At 43.5% G+C, this 18,059-nt stretch overlaps 1 long non-coding RNA gene across 1 annotated transcript; it reads left to right on the forward strand.

Annotated features, from left to right (window-relative positions):
* The first annotated feature begins 7,827 nt into the window (after positions 1–7,827).
* Positions 7,828–17,802, forward strand: LOC136336048 (uncharacterized). The gene is made up of 2 exons (XR_010731366.1): positions 7,828–8,035; positions 17,741–17,802. It is a non-coding gene; the product is annotated as an uncharacterized lncRNA (long non-coding RNA).
* Positions 17,803–18,059: the final 257 nt, after the last annotated feature.

An 18,059-nucleotide genomic window follows, 5' to 3' on the forward strand; every position in this document is an offset into this window, starting at 1 on the left:
CCTGTGGGTGGCATTATGCTTGGCCCTGAGGGCAGTGGTGAGCACCTTTGTTCAGTTGCATGTCTCCGCCTGATTCTGGGCTTTCGCCCCGCCCTTGCAGGAGGAGCCAGGTCGTGGGACGCTGTAAGCCTTGGCTCCACAGGCCAGGTGGGACTGCGTGCCCACGCTCAGTCAAGATTCAGCTTTCTGAATTCTATTAAATCAGTTAGCTCTTACCTGTTTGCTTTACAGAGTCCAGAAAAAATTTTTTTTTCTTTTTTACAATTGTCTTCTTTTTCATTCTCTTCATCCCTGCAGGATCATGCTTTAAATATCTTTAAATATATTTAGGTTTTGGAAGAAAGTGGAGCAGATGCACAGATCCAGTCTCCTACTTTGGCTGGAAATGTCCAGATCAGAAATTCTAAACCAAGGCCTGAGGATTCCTGGGATAGCCAGGAATGTGCTTTAGTGGAGAGGGACTTTCTACCCTCTGGAAACTATATGCAAAATGTATACTTTATAAAATATTTTATAAAATATGTATTTTGCTATGTGAATGAGGTGACTTTTGGACTTAATTTTATAGATGGTGGCTGGTTGCCAGGAGAATTAACGACATGATTTATAGTTTGCTCTTTTTTTTTTTTTTTTAGATTTTATTTATTCATTATAGAGAGGGGAGAGAGAGAGAGAGAGAGAGAGAGAGAGAGAGAGAGAGAGAGAAGGGGGGAGGAGCAGGAAGCATCAACTCCCATATGTGCCTTGACCAGGCAAGCCCAGGGTTTTGAACCGGCAACCTCAGCATTTCCAGGTTGACACTTTATCCACTGCGCCACCACAGGTCAGGCCATATAGTTTGCTCTTTATTTGTATATTTCCACCTTTATTAAGTCTACAGCTTCTATCAGATTCTCAAAGTCATCTGTGACCTCTTCAGAATCTAAGTACTATATCTCTAGAGACCAAGTATGTGTTACCTTGGAAATGAGATGTCACAGACTTGAAGATGCTAAATTTAGGAGAATACTAGGTTAGCCCCAGACTCTTCAACCCGACTGATAGATGAGGGTCCAATCACAGGGACTGAACAGTCCTTGAAAACCAATTCATTCCTACTCATTGCTTCACTTAGCACCTAGTCCTCTCCTGGGTCCCAAGAACCACCTCGCTGTCCCTGAGGAGCATGCACTTACATATTGAAGCTCATAGGTCGAAAGTAACTGATGGCTGAACACACAATACAGTGTACAGATGAGTTGTTGTAGCACCTGGAAATTTGTCTAATTTTGTTAACCAGTGTCACCCCAATAAATTCAATAAAAAGGAAAGAAAAAAAGAAAGTAACTGATGGAACTTTTGAGATTATCCAATTCAGAGTAACAGAGTCAATGCCAGAAGGTCATGAGCCCAAGGAGAAAGTTCTTCCAATTTTTCAAGAGCAGTGGGAAACTTAGGTTTCTAAAATGTGATTTTTTAAATCTCCTTCCTTCAAAGAAAAAACTTTCTTAAAAATCAAGTAGGCCAAACTTAACACCTCTGTAAGCCAGATTTAGCTCACCGACCACCAATGTGTGATAGCTAAGCTAATTCAATCTTCTTTTGCGTTTTGGGAGCCTGTGATCCAGAATGAGGAAACTCCCAAGTCTGTGCTGCCCAGGAAGTTTCTAGACTGGCCGTTGGCTCTCTGAGCCCAGTAGCTATATTTCTCAAAGTTGACTGGAAGAGTTAAGTATATAAATTGGGTAGGAGTGGGATGGTGACTGAAGCAGCGATGCTGAGTAGTTTGAAAGGATTCTCGAAAAGTCCAGTGCTGTCCAATCAAACTTTTTTTGTGATTATGGAAAGGTTGTGGATCTGCACTGTCCAATATGGTAGCCGCCCGCTGCATGTGACTATGGAGCGCTTGAAATGTGACTAATGAGACCGAGGAACTGAAATTTTTATTTAATTTCAATTCATTTAAATTTAGAAGTCACCTGTGGCTCGTGGCTACCCAACCAGGCAGTGCAGGTGTGATGTTGTGACTTGTAATAAGAAACACACTATTTGATCTTCATTCTGTTTCTGGCCCAGAGTTGCTAAAGTCCTTGGCATTTCCTAAGCGATGAAGATAAACATATGTATTTTGCTGTGTGAATGAGGTGAATTTTGGACTTAATTTTACAGATGGAGGCTGGTTGCCAGGAGAATTAACCACATGATTTAGAGCAGGGGTCCCCAAACTTTTTACACAGGGGGCCAGTTCACTGTCCCTCAGACCTTTGGAGGGCTAGATTATAAAAAAAAACTATGAACAAATCCCTATGCACACTGCACATATCTTATTTTAAAGTAAAAAAACAAAATGGGAACAAATACAATATTGAAAATAAAGAATAAGTAAATTTAAATCAACAAACTGACCAGTATTTCAATGGGAACTATGCTCCTCTCACTGACCACCAATGAAAGAGGTGCCTCTTCTGGAAGTGCGGCGGGGGCCGGATAAATGGCCTCAGGGGGCCACATGCGGCCCACGGGCTGTAGTTTGGGGACCCCGGATTTAGAGGGTTGACACTTAAAAAAATTGTTTTTTGTTCATTGATTTTAGAGAGAAAGAAAGGGAGAGAGAGAGACAGGAACATTGATCTATTCCAGTATGTGCCCTGACCAGGGGTCAAACTGGCAACCTCTGTGTTTCAGGAGGATGCTCTAACCGGTGAGCACATGGGGATTTGGGGAGAGTGGCTCATTTGCAGAAGGCATGGAAATTCTGCACCCTTTTCCCTGTACCTTGCACTATGCATCTCTTCCATCTGACTGTTCCTGTGTTCTTTCCTTTTATAAAAAATCCCTAATCTAGTAAGTAAATGTTTCCCTGAATTCTGTGAGCTGCACTAGCAAATAAATCAAACCCAAGGAGGGGATTTTAGAACCCCTCAATCTATAGCTGGTTGGTCAGAAGCACAGGTGATAAACTGGACTTGCAACTGGCGACTAGGTGGGGTGGAGCAGTCTTGTGGGACTTAGCCCTTAACCTGTGGCCTCTGACGCTATCTTCAGGTAGTATGAGAATTGAGTTGAATTATAGGACACTCAGCAGTTATCAAAGCATTGCTTCTTGGTGTGAGGAAACTGACCCTCCATCCCATTGGAATTGGGTACTGGGATCATTTTAGGAGGATAGACCGATATAACCCAAAGTGTGTTATATTTTCTTTCATTGGTGGCATGTGGATAATTCAGTGGGCACAGAGGGAAACACAGACACACCTTCACACACACACAGGCACATCAAGCCCAGCATTTCATGAATATTGTTGCCTGGTTGAGACCAAGTTTAAAAAGGGAGTAGGTTTGGGGATGGTGCACACACAATATAATATACAGCTGATATATTATAAAATTGTACACCTGAAACCTATACACTTTTATTAACCAATGTCACCCCAATTAATTCAATAAAAAAGAAAAAAATGAGGATGATGATAATAGTAACTAACATTTATTGAGCATCTGCTATGTGCCATGCAAGCACCCTGGACAAAGACACAAAGATGCCTGCCCTCACGACACTTACATCATAACTGGGGCATGGGGAGAGACAGATAATTTAGTAATTTCGAGAGGAGCGAATTGTGATCCCTGCACGATGCACAGTCACCACCAGTCTTGAAAACCCCCACTTCAGCTCAGCATAAGTGACATTTAAACTGAGAACCCTTTTATTTACCATGAGCCAGTCACCTAGCCTTAAATACAGGTCCTCATTTAAGGTAAGCACTCATGTTATCTATATTTTATAAGTGAGAAAACTGTGGCACAGGGAGGGTGAAAGCCTACCCAAGGGCACACAGCTAGCAAAGGGTCAAGCAGGGACTTTAACTAGAACTTTCTGACTCCTGATCCTCTGCTCTTTTCTTTACACCCTTCCCACCTCACCAAATGTGCTGAAGCTCAAAGAATATATGTGATGTGCTCAGCCTGACATATAGCAGGTGATCATTAAATGTCAGCCCTGCCCTTAATCATACCCCTCTACATCTAATTCTCCAGGGTGACTTCCCTGGGGTCTTCAGGTGAAGCCACTAGAAAGCAGGTTCCCAAGCCTTGATCCAATCCTGTGGATTTCTACATGGAAATAAATCTCTGTGAACCATTAGCAGTTCTGCAGCTGCATGTGGGCAGGGGCAGCAGGGGTCAGAACAGGGCAAGAAGACATCAGTCCCTCCCTAGACTTCCAGGTGAGCTCCACCAAGTGAGACTGTCCCAGGGACCCACAGTGACGGACAGGCACGGTGTGTAAGGCAGGTTTCTGCGCCCGGCACCGTCCCTACCTCCCTTTCCCATCCTGGGGGGCTCCCCAATATCCTGCTCTGCTTCTCCCGAGAACTGGGGCCTCAGAGATGAAAGCCAAGAAAACACAACAAGCCATCGGCGGCGCTCACTCAATTGATTTTTACACAAAATTTGCCTTCGTGCACGAAGGATGGAAAATGATCCCATAAATAATGGATAACACAAACAAATGCAGGGAGGAAATCAATAGTCACACACTTGATACCACAGGGAGATGGGAGAGGAAATTATGGAGCCCGGTGCAGCTAACTGGCACCCCGGGGAACCCCTTTCTAGCACTTCCTGCTGGGGAGGGAGAGGCGGCATCTCACCCGAGCAGGCCCAGGAATCAGTGAGCTGAGCCCCTGGGGAAGCGTGGAGGGAGGAGCTGGGTCTTAAGGCGCCTGTGGCTTAGTGAGGCCTGGGCTTCTCCCAGTGTTTCAGACGGTCTCAGGGCATTGGAACCATCTGCCCTGCAAGGATCACCCTGATTTCCAGCCCACAGACCAGGGTACGTGAGCCATCCATGGTCTCAGGAGCTCCAGGGGGCCTTCAGTGATGCCCCAAATCATCCACGCTTCTCTGAGCTTCCTTCCTTTTTCTCATCACAGCAAGTTGCCCCCAGATCTGGTCACTTGCTCTGATGCTGCAAAAGCCCCCGGCATGGTATGGGGGTAGGGCTTTAAATCCTGGTCTAGCATTTACTCAACCTGTGTCATTCTTAATAAATCGCTTAACCTCTCTGAGCTTTTATTTCCTCATCTGTGAAGTGGGACCAATACAATCTCTTATGCTAGTCAGGGGGGTTAAATGACTCGATGTGTATAGAGTGCCTGGCACATAATAATGCTCAAGGTAGGGTAGGTAACATCACTCCCAAGTGATACCCCAAATCTGGGCCCTTCCTTCATGTTCATTTCATGGAACTCAGGGCTTCAGCGCCTCAGGATTAGATAATTGGACAGGTGCGGTAACCTCCTCATACTCTTCCTGCCTCTGGCCTCTTTCTTCTTGCTCCTCACAGTCCGTACCTTTTTGGAAAACTTGTCTGATTACATTGTACCTCTTTTTTTAGTTTTTCTTGTGTTAAATATATTTATTTGTCCAGGTGGGACATTCACATGGCTCAAAACTGAAGAAGTGAAAATGGTACAGTGACAATTCCCCCCTCTACCCCTCTTCTCATCCACCCAGCACAATTGTCGATTTCCCATGTATCTGTGCAGGTGGTTCATTGATTATAAGCATATGTATTCACTTGTGTATGTGTGTAAATATATTTCTGTATATGTAGTTCATGTGTACTTCTTTTTCTCAAGATGGTAGCAAACTACGCATGCTGTATTGTTCTACACTTTTTCAATTACACTTAATATATATATAGCTACATTATATATATGGAGCTTATTGCCTGTCAGTACCTGAGGTGTGTGCTTTCTCTCTTTTTATCTACAGTTGCCCATTGTGTTCCGTTGTAGGGATATACCATAATTTATTTAATAAATCCCTGTTGATGGAATTAAGGTCTCCCCCCACAAGTCTTTTGCTTTTATGAGCAGTGCTACAATGAGTGGTCTTGTACATATGGAATTTTACAATATCTCTGGGCTAACCAGCTAGATGTGTCACTGCTGGGTTAAGGGGATGTGCATTGCTCTTTTTGATAGATACTGCCAAATTGCTGTTTATAATGGTTATGCCTTGGACACACCCCACAATAATGTGAGAGATGCCTCTTTTCCCCCACTCCGGCCAACACTCCCAGGATTTCGTCAGCATGCCACACAGGTCCCTGTACCTACCTTCTGAGCCTCTGCCCCGTGCACTCAGACTCTGTGTGGATTGTGTGCTCCGAACGATCAGCAGTATCGTGCCATACTCTTTGCTGCTGCTGTCGCTTTCACACGCTGCTCCCTCTGCCTGGCAAAATTCCATCCGTCCTTCAAGTCCTTACTCAGATGCCCCCTCTGCTGTGATGCTCCCTGTCTCTACTAGGCTGAGTCAGTCAGTAGCTCCTTCCTCTGAGCTCTCCCAGCACTGTGTACATGCCATTTTCACAGCACTCATCACACACGTCACAGGTGTTTATGCATTGACACTCCTGGGTTTGCTCATCTGTGTATGCTTAGTGTGAACTATAAGTGCTGAGTTATATTTGCTGGATGGTTATGGAAGGTACTGCACTAAACTCTGTTGGGGGAAACAACAAGGGAAAAGGCAGAACCTCTGCTCTTGAGGAACTTGCAGAGCTTATTAGAGCTCTCTGGTCCTGGATAAGCAGATACCTGTTCATGTCAGTAATTTCCATAGCTCTTACAGAAGTCACATGAACCTTGCAATGAGCTATATGGAAAGGTGAGGGGTGTATGTGCACCTTGGAGAGAAAGGAACACACATAAGCCCATGCCCATCTTAAATGAGTTTCTCTTCTTTCTTCCTTCCTTCCTTCCTTCCTTCCTTCCTTCCTTCCTTCCTTCCTTCCTTCCTTCCCTCCCTCCCTCCCTCCCTCCCTCCCTCCCTCCCTTCCTTCCTTCCTTCCTTCCTTCCTTCCTTCCTTCCTTCCTTCCTTCCTTCCTTCCCTCTTTCTTTCTTTCTTTCTTTCTTTCTTTCTTTCTTTCTTTCTTTCTTTCTCTCTCTCTCTCTCTCTCTCTCTCCCTCTCTTCCTCCCTCTTCCCCCTTCTTCTCTTTTTTTCTTCCCCCTGTCCCTCTCTTGTTCCCTCCCTTCCTTTTAAAATAGGCAAGGAAAAAGTGCCTTTGCCAAAGTAAATAGAAAACTCTGAAATGTCAGGTGCAGGACAAAAACACAATGTCCCGCTTTCTGCCTCTAAGAGGACCTATTTCACTGTAAGACCAAATCAGATAGATGCCAAGGAGTAGCAGCAAATACAGTTTACGGTACAAGAAACCACATTAACATTAAGAAAAAGTTACAGGCAGGAGAAAACGTCATCATGAGAAAGAAGCAAATACAAAGAAGTGAAGCTTGACCATGCCAGGAGCAATCACTTCACAGAACTAGAAGAGAATTTTGAGCTTCTCATCCTCTTGACTACCAGATCTGAAACCCCAAGCCTATCAGAGGAGCTGGATCCTTAATGTGGATTATTATTTTATAAATTATTAAGAGGAGCAATATCTCTCCATTTACTGAATGGCATAACAAAAGAGATAGGAGAGAAACCAAGACATTGTCTACCCAAAGAGCCCAGCATTTGGACAGTGTAAAGTCACTAAATAATTCAGCAGCTATTTGAAAGTATAGTGTTTTGTAATTTCGACAGAACTATCTCAGTCTGGTTCTCTGTAGAACAGAATTTTAAAAAGATGCTCGCCTTCACGAAGATCTATTTCTAGGAGGGATGGGAGTCGGTGGAAAGGCTGGGCAGGAGAAAGAGGGCTGTCTAATTAGAGAGCCTTGTGTTTACTCTGGTTTTAAACTTTCATGAGACTGCCGACAGTGAGGTCTAACCATTTTCTAGTAATATCTTTGATTTTCTTTTCTCTGTGCCCGCAGAATTTGTGCTCTAAAACATGCATCTGTGCCCTTGATGCCCCTGGAAAGGGAAGCCATTGTACACGAGGTGACTGTGACATGTTGACAGAAAAGATTGGAGATACCAGATGTAGCCCCATGAACTGCTGTAGTGAGGTTTGATCACGTCCTAGCCGGGCTTGCTCAGAGCGGTCAGAGACACCATCTCAAGAAGGTCTGGAAGAGGCTATGTCCTGGGATGAGGTAAGGCTGATCCTAAAGGAAGCCACCGTTCCTAGTCTTTTGGTTGGTGTATTTACGTCTGACCTCACTATGGGGAGTATTTCATGCAGTTTACCATGTTATATAAAATTAAAACAAAGCGTTCTGAGTATGAATGGGAGGCAGAATAGTACTGTAATGAGCCTGACCTGTGGTGGCGCAGTGGATAAAGTGTCAACCTGGAAATGCTGAGGTCGCCGGTTCGAAACCCTGGGCTTGCCTGGTCAAGGCACATATGGGAGTTGATGCTTCCAGCTCCTCCCCCCGTCTCTCTCTCTCTCTCTCTCTCTCTCTCTCTCTCTCTTTCTCTCTCTCCTCTCTAAAATGAATAAATAAAATTAAAAAAAAATAAAAAAGTATTAAAAAAATTAAAAAAAAAAAGAAGAATAGTACTGTAATGAGAGAGCAGTTGGGTGGGTATCTAGACTCTGCTCCTCATAGGCTCTATGACCTTGGGCAGGTGACTTCATTTCTCTGTGCCTCAGTTTCCTATAAAAGATGTGGGTAACAATTGCGCTTACCTCCTAGGATAAGGATTACACCAGAAATTAATGTGAAGTCTTAGGGCAATGCCCGGCATATGGCAAGTGCTCAGAGTGTGCCAGCTGCTATTAGTCCTTTGCCCTTAAGTTCCTCAGACACCCCCCCCCAAGAATTAGGGGAGGCATGTAGCTAGTTACAGAGAACAGAGTCTTGTATTTAATGTGGTTGTTGAGTGAGGGCCTCTGCAAGTACTTATTGGCAAGACAGACTCCTGTGGATGAGTTATGTAAGTGGCATCCCAGAGGTCCCGGCGTGGATGCAAACCAATTAAGTTAAGCACTTACCGCAATTACAAGTGCAACTCATACATTTAAAAGTGGGAAGAGAGTATATGTGAACTTGGCTTTGCCATACTTTGCTTTGTCAAATCTGTTAGAAATATAGCCTGTGAATTCTTCATTCCTGTTCTTCTAAACTCTGTAATGAAGGATTGAATTCTGGATCTATTTTGCACAACCCTGGACATTCATTTACATTGTCTTAGACTCAATTTCCTTATCTTAAAAAAAAAAGTTTCAGTTTAGGAATCAGAAATCGTCTTAGGAATTTTGAAGCACAGAGGTATTTAATACTGGGAATTAAAAACTTATAAAGTTGTTGAAAGGGCTGAAGGTATAGGCTGTAGGTTAGTCATGACTCCCAGAATATTATGAGAGATATGACCTTTGTCATTATTGAGTAATCAGCAGCTTGCCACTGAAACAATTAAAATGTAGAACACACCATCTTGGCTGTTTGCCAGAGATCAGGAAAGTATTATCTGCCAGTGCAATTGTCTAGACACTGGACCACTGAAACCAGCTGCCACTATCACTATAACTGACTCTGAAAACTGAAGATGAGACATTAGTATCTCTGTACTTTTTCTTACCAGGTAAAAACAGCAAAAGTTGCAGGAAATTGCCGTTCAGTTTATTTCTGTCATCTAAATCTTACCCAAGTGCATCTACTTCATGGACTTTATCCCACACCTAGAATCCTAGCTGCAAGGGAGTCTGGAAGTGACTTGTAAGCTTTCTAGCCTCTCAAAAACAGGAAGTATACTTAAAAGAGGGTAAAAATTGACATTGAGTGCCAACTGACCATATTCACTTAGAAAATGGCAGTAGCTATGTTACAGAGTTATTATGGGGATTAAATAAGATAAATAGTTTGAACACTATTAGCAAAAAGGTAGGCAATCAATTATTTTTAACACTATATCCTAGTGGAATTCAATTCTTCATTTTCCAAAAGTAAACAGAGAGAATCATTTTTTTCTTTAGATGCCAGGCTAATTTTCCTGCAAAGATGGGAGAAATCTCTACCTGGCTTAATGTTCTCACTGGCCTTCGTGGCTCCTCCCGTACCTGAGGTCATAGTACAGGTGTCTATAAAAGCCCTCCTTGTTGATGTGTCAGTACTTTAGGGACCTTTCTATACCATTCATTTTCTCCTGCACTCAAAACCCATTTCCTCTACCTTGGACTCCATAGTTCCCATCCTATTGTTTCAGGCCACATTTCTGATTCTCTGCTTGCCCTTCTGATGGTGAGACCTGAGCATAATGAGTTGCTTGGCTTGATCTCAGTTTTCTCTATGACCAATACTGTTCCCACATTATACCCAATCAGGCCTTGAGAACCTATACTAAATAAGTATAGAGCCTAGGACCCTACTTAGCATCATAAAAATATACACATAGTGCTCACAAAAATTAGGAGATATTTCAAAATGAATATGAAGTGATAGAATATCCCCTAATTTTTATGAGCAGTATATAAATAATTAGGTAGATGATGAAAGAAAGTACTGAGAATTCCAATATGAAGTTTTAACAATACAGGTTGGTCTAAGGCAAACAGAGAAAATTTTGTTGTTCCTAAGTATTTTCCAATTACATGTTGAACTAGGGAGTTGCCTTTTTCACTTGGGGTCATAATAGACATTCTCAACAAATCTCACTTGTTCCATATCTCACTTTTTTTCAGGGTCTTAGAAAGTGGCTCAGGGATTCTCAAACCTGCCTGGGCCTCAGCTTAGTCAATTGAATCAAAATCGTAGAGGGGACGGTGAGGTCTTGGCAGCTGTATTTTCTCAAGCTCTCCAGAAATGATAATTACAATGTGCAGCCAGAGTTGAGAACCACAGCTTATCTAATCCGACAATCTAACTTGAGTTGATAAGTCAAAGGGTGTAAATATCTTAATATACAGCCCTGACTGGTACAATTTCAGTTCTCTTTTACAAGGACTATTTTCAGGCAATGTCATAACTCAAAAAGTAAGTTTATGATGACATCTCCAGGCTCTGTGGCAGGTAATAGGTAAAGTTTTGGGATCAAGACAATATTTTAATATCACTTTGGTTTTACCATTCAAGCACGTGACTTTTCCATCTATGCATAGCACCAGTTCTGAGAGCTAACAATCACTGATAAAAAGATAACTTTATTCTATATGATGAAACATATTTTACTTTATAGTCTTCTGTGTAATCCTGGGCAAGTTGCTTAACCTCTTTGAGTCCCCATTTCTACATTTATTCAATTAGGATAACAGTAGGCGGTACCTCGGAGAGTTGTACAGTGACAATGATATGTGATTGATGACATACATAAAGTAACTGGCACATTAGAGGTGAAAAAAATTTGATCTATTATTATTATTATTGAATTATCATTTGTTCATTGGCATAGCATTGAGAAGCTGTTTGAAAACTAGGTGATGTCAGCAGGTAAATAAATTGGACATGCTCGCGTCTGTGATCTGTGGAAGGAATTAAAACGTGCCCTCTCCAGGAACCCGTGGAGTACTACTTAGCATGGAATAACATTAGTGGAAATTTCCAATAAGAATGGCAAGTGTAGGGTTACCTGCCTGGTTTGTTTATCCAAATAGAAGTTCTCCTGCTGGTAAGCTACAGAGCCAATGGAATAGGTAATGTGTGCTGAGTTGTTTGCTCTCCCACTTTTCACATAAACTGGCTCGCCAAAGTTTATGTGAAAAGAATAACACCAGCATAGATGCAAGGGCAGAGGGGGTGATGGAAGCTCTAAGACAGCAGTTTTCAACCTGTGGGTCGCGACCCCGGCGGGGTCACCTAAAGCCATCGGAAAATACATAATGCATATCAGGTATTTACATTCTGAATCATAACTATAGCAAAATTACAGTTATGAAGTAGCCACCAAAATTATTTTTTGGTTTGGGGTCACCGCAACATGAGGAACTGAATTGCGGGGTCACAGCATTAGAAAGGTTGAGAACCACTGCTCTAAGATGTTCTGAATGCCATATGTTCACAGCAGCATGAATGATGATCTCGAAAACTTGGAAACAATTCACATGGAGCCACACAGAAATGCCAAAGTGAACTTTGGTGTGTTTGCCCCATCGATTTAATGAGCCTTAATGAACATGTAATGTATGCCAGGCATTGAGCTAGTGCTCAGAAAAAGAAAGCAAGCAAGACATAGACTCAGCCCTTAAGACATCAGGGATCCCTGGTAAACTGACAAATAAAGCATTAATCATTAAACAGTGCTATGGAAAATAGTAGTTTTAGGACTATTTGATAACACCCAAAGAATAGGAGACATTCAGTTAAAAAAAAAAAGATATAAAGTGGCAGCTACAGTGTAATTCTCTTTTTAAAAAAATTTTATTTATTTTTGTGACAGAGACAGAGAGAGAGACAGAGAAAGGGACAGATAGGGACAGACAGACATGAAGGGAGAGAGATGAGAAGCATCAATTCTTCCTGTGGCTCTTTAGTTGTTCATTGATTGCTTTCTCAATGTGCCTTGACCTGGGGGCTACAGCAGAGTGAGTGACCCCTTGCTCAAGCCAGCGACCTTTGGGCTCAAGCCAGTGACCCCACACTCAAGCTAGTGATCCCGTGCTCAAGCTGGATGATCCCATGCTCAAGCCTGTGACCTCGGGGTTTTGAACCTGGGTCCTCTGTGTCCCAGTCCATCACTCTATCCACTGTGCCACCGCCTGGTCAGGCAGGAGTATAATTCTCTTAATTTTAAAATTTGCCTAGGCAAAGGCTGAAAAGAAACACAATAATTAAAAATGGTGGCTGGTAATTTTATTAAGGCGGTGGTATCATGGCTAGGTTTCCCCCTTTAGTTCTCTAGTTTCTGATTTCTTTATTTTTTATGTGTTCTTCTCTTAATAAAAAATTTAAACATAAACTATTTTTCAAACATGTCCTGAAATTAAGCAGATGTTTTTTCTATCTCCAGCTTCATATCCAAGTTTCCTGAGAACAAAAACTGAGACACAAACATGGGTGCAGGTATTTTCTTTGGGAGGGGGTCCCAGGGAGGCTGACTGGAAGAATGAGGGAAACGAGACTCAATGAAGGGCAGTTCATACATACAGGTTGCATGTGTGAGCTGCTTACGGCTGAGCAGCCGGAGCGCAGCCTCCCTGGGGACCCACTGAGCAACCATGAAATCTGTGCCTTGGCTGAACTGTCCCTCTGTAGGATGGGAGCTGGGCATTTAGCCATTGAGCCCGATGCCCCACTGATTGAGGATCGCTCTTGGAAGGTTTAACACCCCCTAGCTTCCAGGATGTGCTTTGCCTTGGCCTTGAAGAAAGCCTGGAGGCAGAATAGCAGGGGGACACCAGAGGAGGCACTAGGCTCTGACAGCACCCAGCGTCCACCACTACACTAAAGTCAGGGGGACACAAGGTATGGGAAGGACACAGAAACCCCTGCAATAGAAAGGCATGCCTCACTTCAGGGCTGCCTCCTCACTTCCGTTCAACGTTCATCAACAACCCCAAACCTGGAAGCAAGGCTTATCTCATGTGGGAACAGCATGCAACTGGGAGCTGAGAACAAATTCTATGAGTACCAAGTTCTGAAAGTTCTCAAGAGGTTAGAATGATGGACCAGATTTAACGATGGAATTTAAATAGTGAGAAATGCAAATTAAAATGTATATATAGTTCCAAACTCACATTTGCAAAGGCAAAGGAAAACATGGCTTGACATAAGAAAATGTCATGCAACAAAATACACGTGGGTTTGAGTTAAGCCTAAACATAAAATGTGAACCAACAGAAACTTTATTCCATCTCACTGAGTGGGAGGATAAAAAGCCCACGGTCCTCTGGATTGGCCAGTAGGAATCCTGGGTGAAGCTGTGGGCACCCCTTGAAGTGGGGCATACAGCAAGTGGAACAGGGGTACCGGAGTATCACCTGTTGGCCCTTACCGATGGGGGTGGGGCAGAAACCATGTACTTTGGGCTGAAGGGACTGAGAATGTTTAGTCTAGAAAGAGAATCCTAGCCTGACCTGTGGTGGCGCAGTGGGTAAAGCGTCAACCTGGAAAGCTGAGATCGCCGGTTTGAAACACTGGGCTTGCCTGGTCAAGGCACATATGGGAGTTGATGCTCCCTGCTTCTCCCACTTCTCTCTCTTCTCTTTAAAATGAATAAAGTTAAAAGAACAAAAAAATTAATTAAAAAAAACCTAGAAAGAGAATCCTTTAAGAATCTAGGGGGAAGGGGGACATGAGTGCTTACTTCCAATGTCTCAAGGGCTCTAGAGGAAAAGTAATGAGTCTGTTTGTCATTATAGTACAAAGTATGGATATAGAGTCCACACCTGGGTGTGTTGGAATCTCTCTCTGATGATTGCTCACAGTATAGCCTTGGTTAGGTCATCTGTAAAATGAGAACATAAATGATACATCACGGTGATCATGTGTGGATGAAATGAGATGTCTGTGTAAATTGCTTAGCACAGAACTTCCCACATATCAGTGCTCAGATAAGGATAATAGCTAGAAACATATAGCATACTGTAGAAGAATCAGATTTGGTCTCTGTGGCCACTAGTTGTTGACCCAATACCCCTGAAAACCAGTGATGTGATCTTAGGCTACAGAAAGCCTAGGGCACCATCAGAATGGTCCAAAATTTGGATAGGCTGACTTTGGAATAATGAGGTCCTTACCAGTGGACATATATAGTCAGCCACATGGTCTCTGACTAACCCCTTGGAAGATTCAAGAGTTTTTTTTTTAAGTCATTTACATCTGGGGTCTTCATGGGCCTTTGCTGTCCCTGTGATTGGTCCAGAGTCACCAGTGGTGAAGGTTTTCATGAGAATGATGAGGTGCTCAGAATTTCGTATCTGAACACTGCATCCCAGAGGAAAGAGGCAAGCACTGAAGCAGTCTCCCTGGTAATAGTATGCAACTTTTAAAAAACTGCCTAATTAAATATTAACCCCAGAGACGAAGCATTAATGGGTCTGTTATGTAAACCTTGTGCATTTTATACTCATAATCATCCGGGAAAGGGGTTTAGATGGAACACTCCAAGGAAATAAAATCTATATGCCCGTCTCCTTCCTCCATGCCATCACTGACAAATGGCACAGAGAGCTGCCCCGGGGTCACCCTCTCTGTATCCCTTTTATTGTAGGAGGCTGGGTGGCAGTGTCAGGAGGCAGGGCCCAGGGCCAAAGTTGACATTGTCTTTGATCCTTTGCCGCCTTTCCTTCTCACCTACTTTTCCTTCCATCTCAGGAATCCCAAAGTACTGGATTCTTGGGAGGGGATGCGGACAAGGGGCAGAAGAAGTTGTGGGGTGGGCGGGGATAGGGACATTTAGGGGAGTAGCTGAGAATCAGGAGACATGAGTTTTTGCCTTAGATTTGAGATTTTGGAAAAATCCATTGATCTTTCAGGGGGGACTCTGGGTGAAAAAATGAGGATTTTGAACTAAGTTCATTTATTTCTTGAGCAAACATTTTTGAGCATCTCCTGTGTGCCTGGGATACAGGGAGGAGAAGGTCCTGCCCGTGAGGAGCTCACAGGTAGCTCAGTGTCTCAACCTGGGGTCCATGTATTCCTAGAGATCAAGGAATGGCCCTCAGGTTACGTGCAAAACCTGTGCATTGGTACCCTAAGTTTGAGGGCATGTATATTTTTTGAGGCAAGGGATCAGCTGTCTGCTTTCATCAAATTCTTATAGAGGCCTGACCTGTGGTGGCGCAGTGGATAAAGCGTCGACCTGGAAATGCTGAGGTCGCCAGTTCGAAACCCTGGGCTTGCCTGGTCAAGGCACATATGGGAGTTGATGCTTCCAGCTCCTCCCCCCTTCTCTCTCTCTGTCTCTCTCCCCTCTCTCTCCCTCTCTGTCTCTCTCCTCTCTAAAAAAAAAAAAAAAAAAAAAAAAAAAAGAAGTTACAAAAAAAAAAAATTCTTATAGAGACTCATGAGTCCCCAAACAAGTAAGAATCCCTGGGCCTCTTGCAAGTCTTTCCAAACCTCTCTCATCTGTGTGCCCTTAATCATCTCTGCTGTGTCTGCATAAACCTGTGCATAATTTAATTTTTCTCTAAACTAAAAATGGATCCAAGAGCATATCTACTTTAACACTATTCATAAAAATGTGAGGGTGGGTTTGATGAGCAAGATTATGTATCTATTATTGTAGATATTCCATATCCATAGCTATCTCTCTATCAAGTTGAAAATAAATACTGATGCATTACAATAGAAAACTGCTCCTTAGTACATCACCCCCAAAATTCTCCGTTCCCCCAGCTACACCTCTCACCAGCAGCGCACTTGGGGAAAACATGGGACTGGCGTGCCCCCCCCCCCCAACCCAGCTCTAGGCTCCTTAGGAGTTTTCCAGCAGCTTCCATTCAGTCCCTCCTCTATAGCCAGTCAAGGGGCAGCTGTTAATGTCCCTACTCTCCACATCATCTGCCCTTGTGACCAGACATTGTCTGAGGCTGCTGCCAAACCCCGGAGTTGTCCCCAGACCCGAGCATCCCCTCTCCGCTGGCCTTGCCGCCGCCTGGCTGACTTTCGCGTGAGTGACAGGGGCCGGCGGAGGGCTGGCAGTGAGTGGAAGCAGTCCTGACACCCGAGCTGTGTGCGGCGCGCTAATTACACTGATGTGGGGTCTGGGCCGCGTGGTCCACCGCTCCGAGGAAGGATGCGACGCAGGCCCAGGGAGCGCGCGGCACTACAGAGGAAGCAGGGGAACAGCAGCACCTAGGCGCATCCATAATTTATAAAATGCCAGCAGCAACAAAGGCGAAGAGGGACCAGAACCAGGAGAACAGAATAGCATAAAGCTTTTTAACGGTCGTTTTCTATTACTGTCAGATGGGTGACCGGTTTTCAAGTGGGTGGAAGGGTTCCAAGACCCCCACAGCTCAGTCACAAAAGCTAAATGCTACCATTTACCCCTCCCACCCAGCTTTATGGAAGAGCATAGGTGTCCTGGAAGCCAAGTGTAATATTTGAGGTTCAAGTGTGCATCTGATCCTTCCAGAAAAGCTGCTTGTTCTCTTAAAGGAGTTTCTAGCAGAAGAATTAAAACTGGCTCTGGCCTGACCTGTAGTGGTGCAGTGGATAAAGCATCGACTTGGAAATGCTGGGGTTGCCGGTTCAAAACCCCGGGCTTGCCTGGTCAAGGCACATATGGGAGTTGATGCTTCCAGCTCCTACCCCCTTCTCTCTCTCTGTGTCTCCCTCTCCTCTCTAAAATGAATAAATTAAAAAACAAAAACAAAAACAAAAAACTGGCTCTGTTCTCTTGCAATATCTCTGGTAGAACTATCACCAGCAATTTAATATTTCTAAGGTTTGTAGAAGGCCACACAGTGCAGATTTTAAGAGCGCAGGCACTGGAGCTGGAACTCGCCAGCGGTCAGATCTTAAAAATCTACCTACTCCGTCTGGGCCTCAGTTTCTTCACTCGTAAAATGGAAATGATAAAATTATCTGCCTTTTGAGACTACCGGGACGATTTGGAGACGATGTCTGTAAACTTAGCTAAGAGAGTAGGAGGTTGTTAGTGAACATAAAGCTTTGAACACTTTCCAACTGTTTCCAAATCCAAGTCTGACTTTTTCCTGCTCTTCACATTCTCCCAGAAGTAACTGTTAATGCTGAATTTATGGCTATTTTACTTGTGCACACTCAAAGATTGTTTTTGCTCTTTAAGTATCCTTAAACAACTCATGTTTTTGAAATTTGTCCATGTTGTTAAATGTAGTTATAGTTCATTTATGACTCTGCTGTTCAGAATCCTGTCAGTGATTTTTTATTCTTTGATTACTATTCAAAATATGTAATAATCAGTCTATTCCAATTCCCTTGCTTTACTCATAGATCTTGCTGTGTCTAAATTTCCTGCAGCTCTTTCCTTCATGGACTTTCCACTTGGCCTTCCGGTAAGTAGCCTATACCAGGCCCATGGAAGTAGGTTTCCTATGGTGTCAACATGTCTTAGGCATAAAAAGTAGAAACAAAATGTCCTTGACCAATGCTTTCTTCCCATACCCTTTCCATAGGCAAGTTTGCTCCAAGAGTTTCCTCTTGAATCCAGAACTCCTTGGAATCAAGGATATCTCTTAAGCCTAATAAGCTATCTTCCTGAGAAGCAGCCCGAGTCACTGAATACCAAAACTGGAAAAGTAATCTCACAGGT

This window comes from Saccopteryx bilineata, chromosome 4, assembly GCF_036850765.1.
Source record: "Saccopteryx bilineata isolate mSacBil1 chromosome 4, mSacBil1_pri_phased_curated, whole genome shotgun sequence".
Lineage (NCBI taxonomy): Eukaryota > Metazoa > Chordata > Mammalia > Chiroptera > Emballonuridae > Saccopteryx > Saccopteryx bilineata.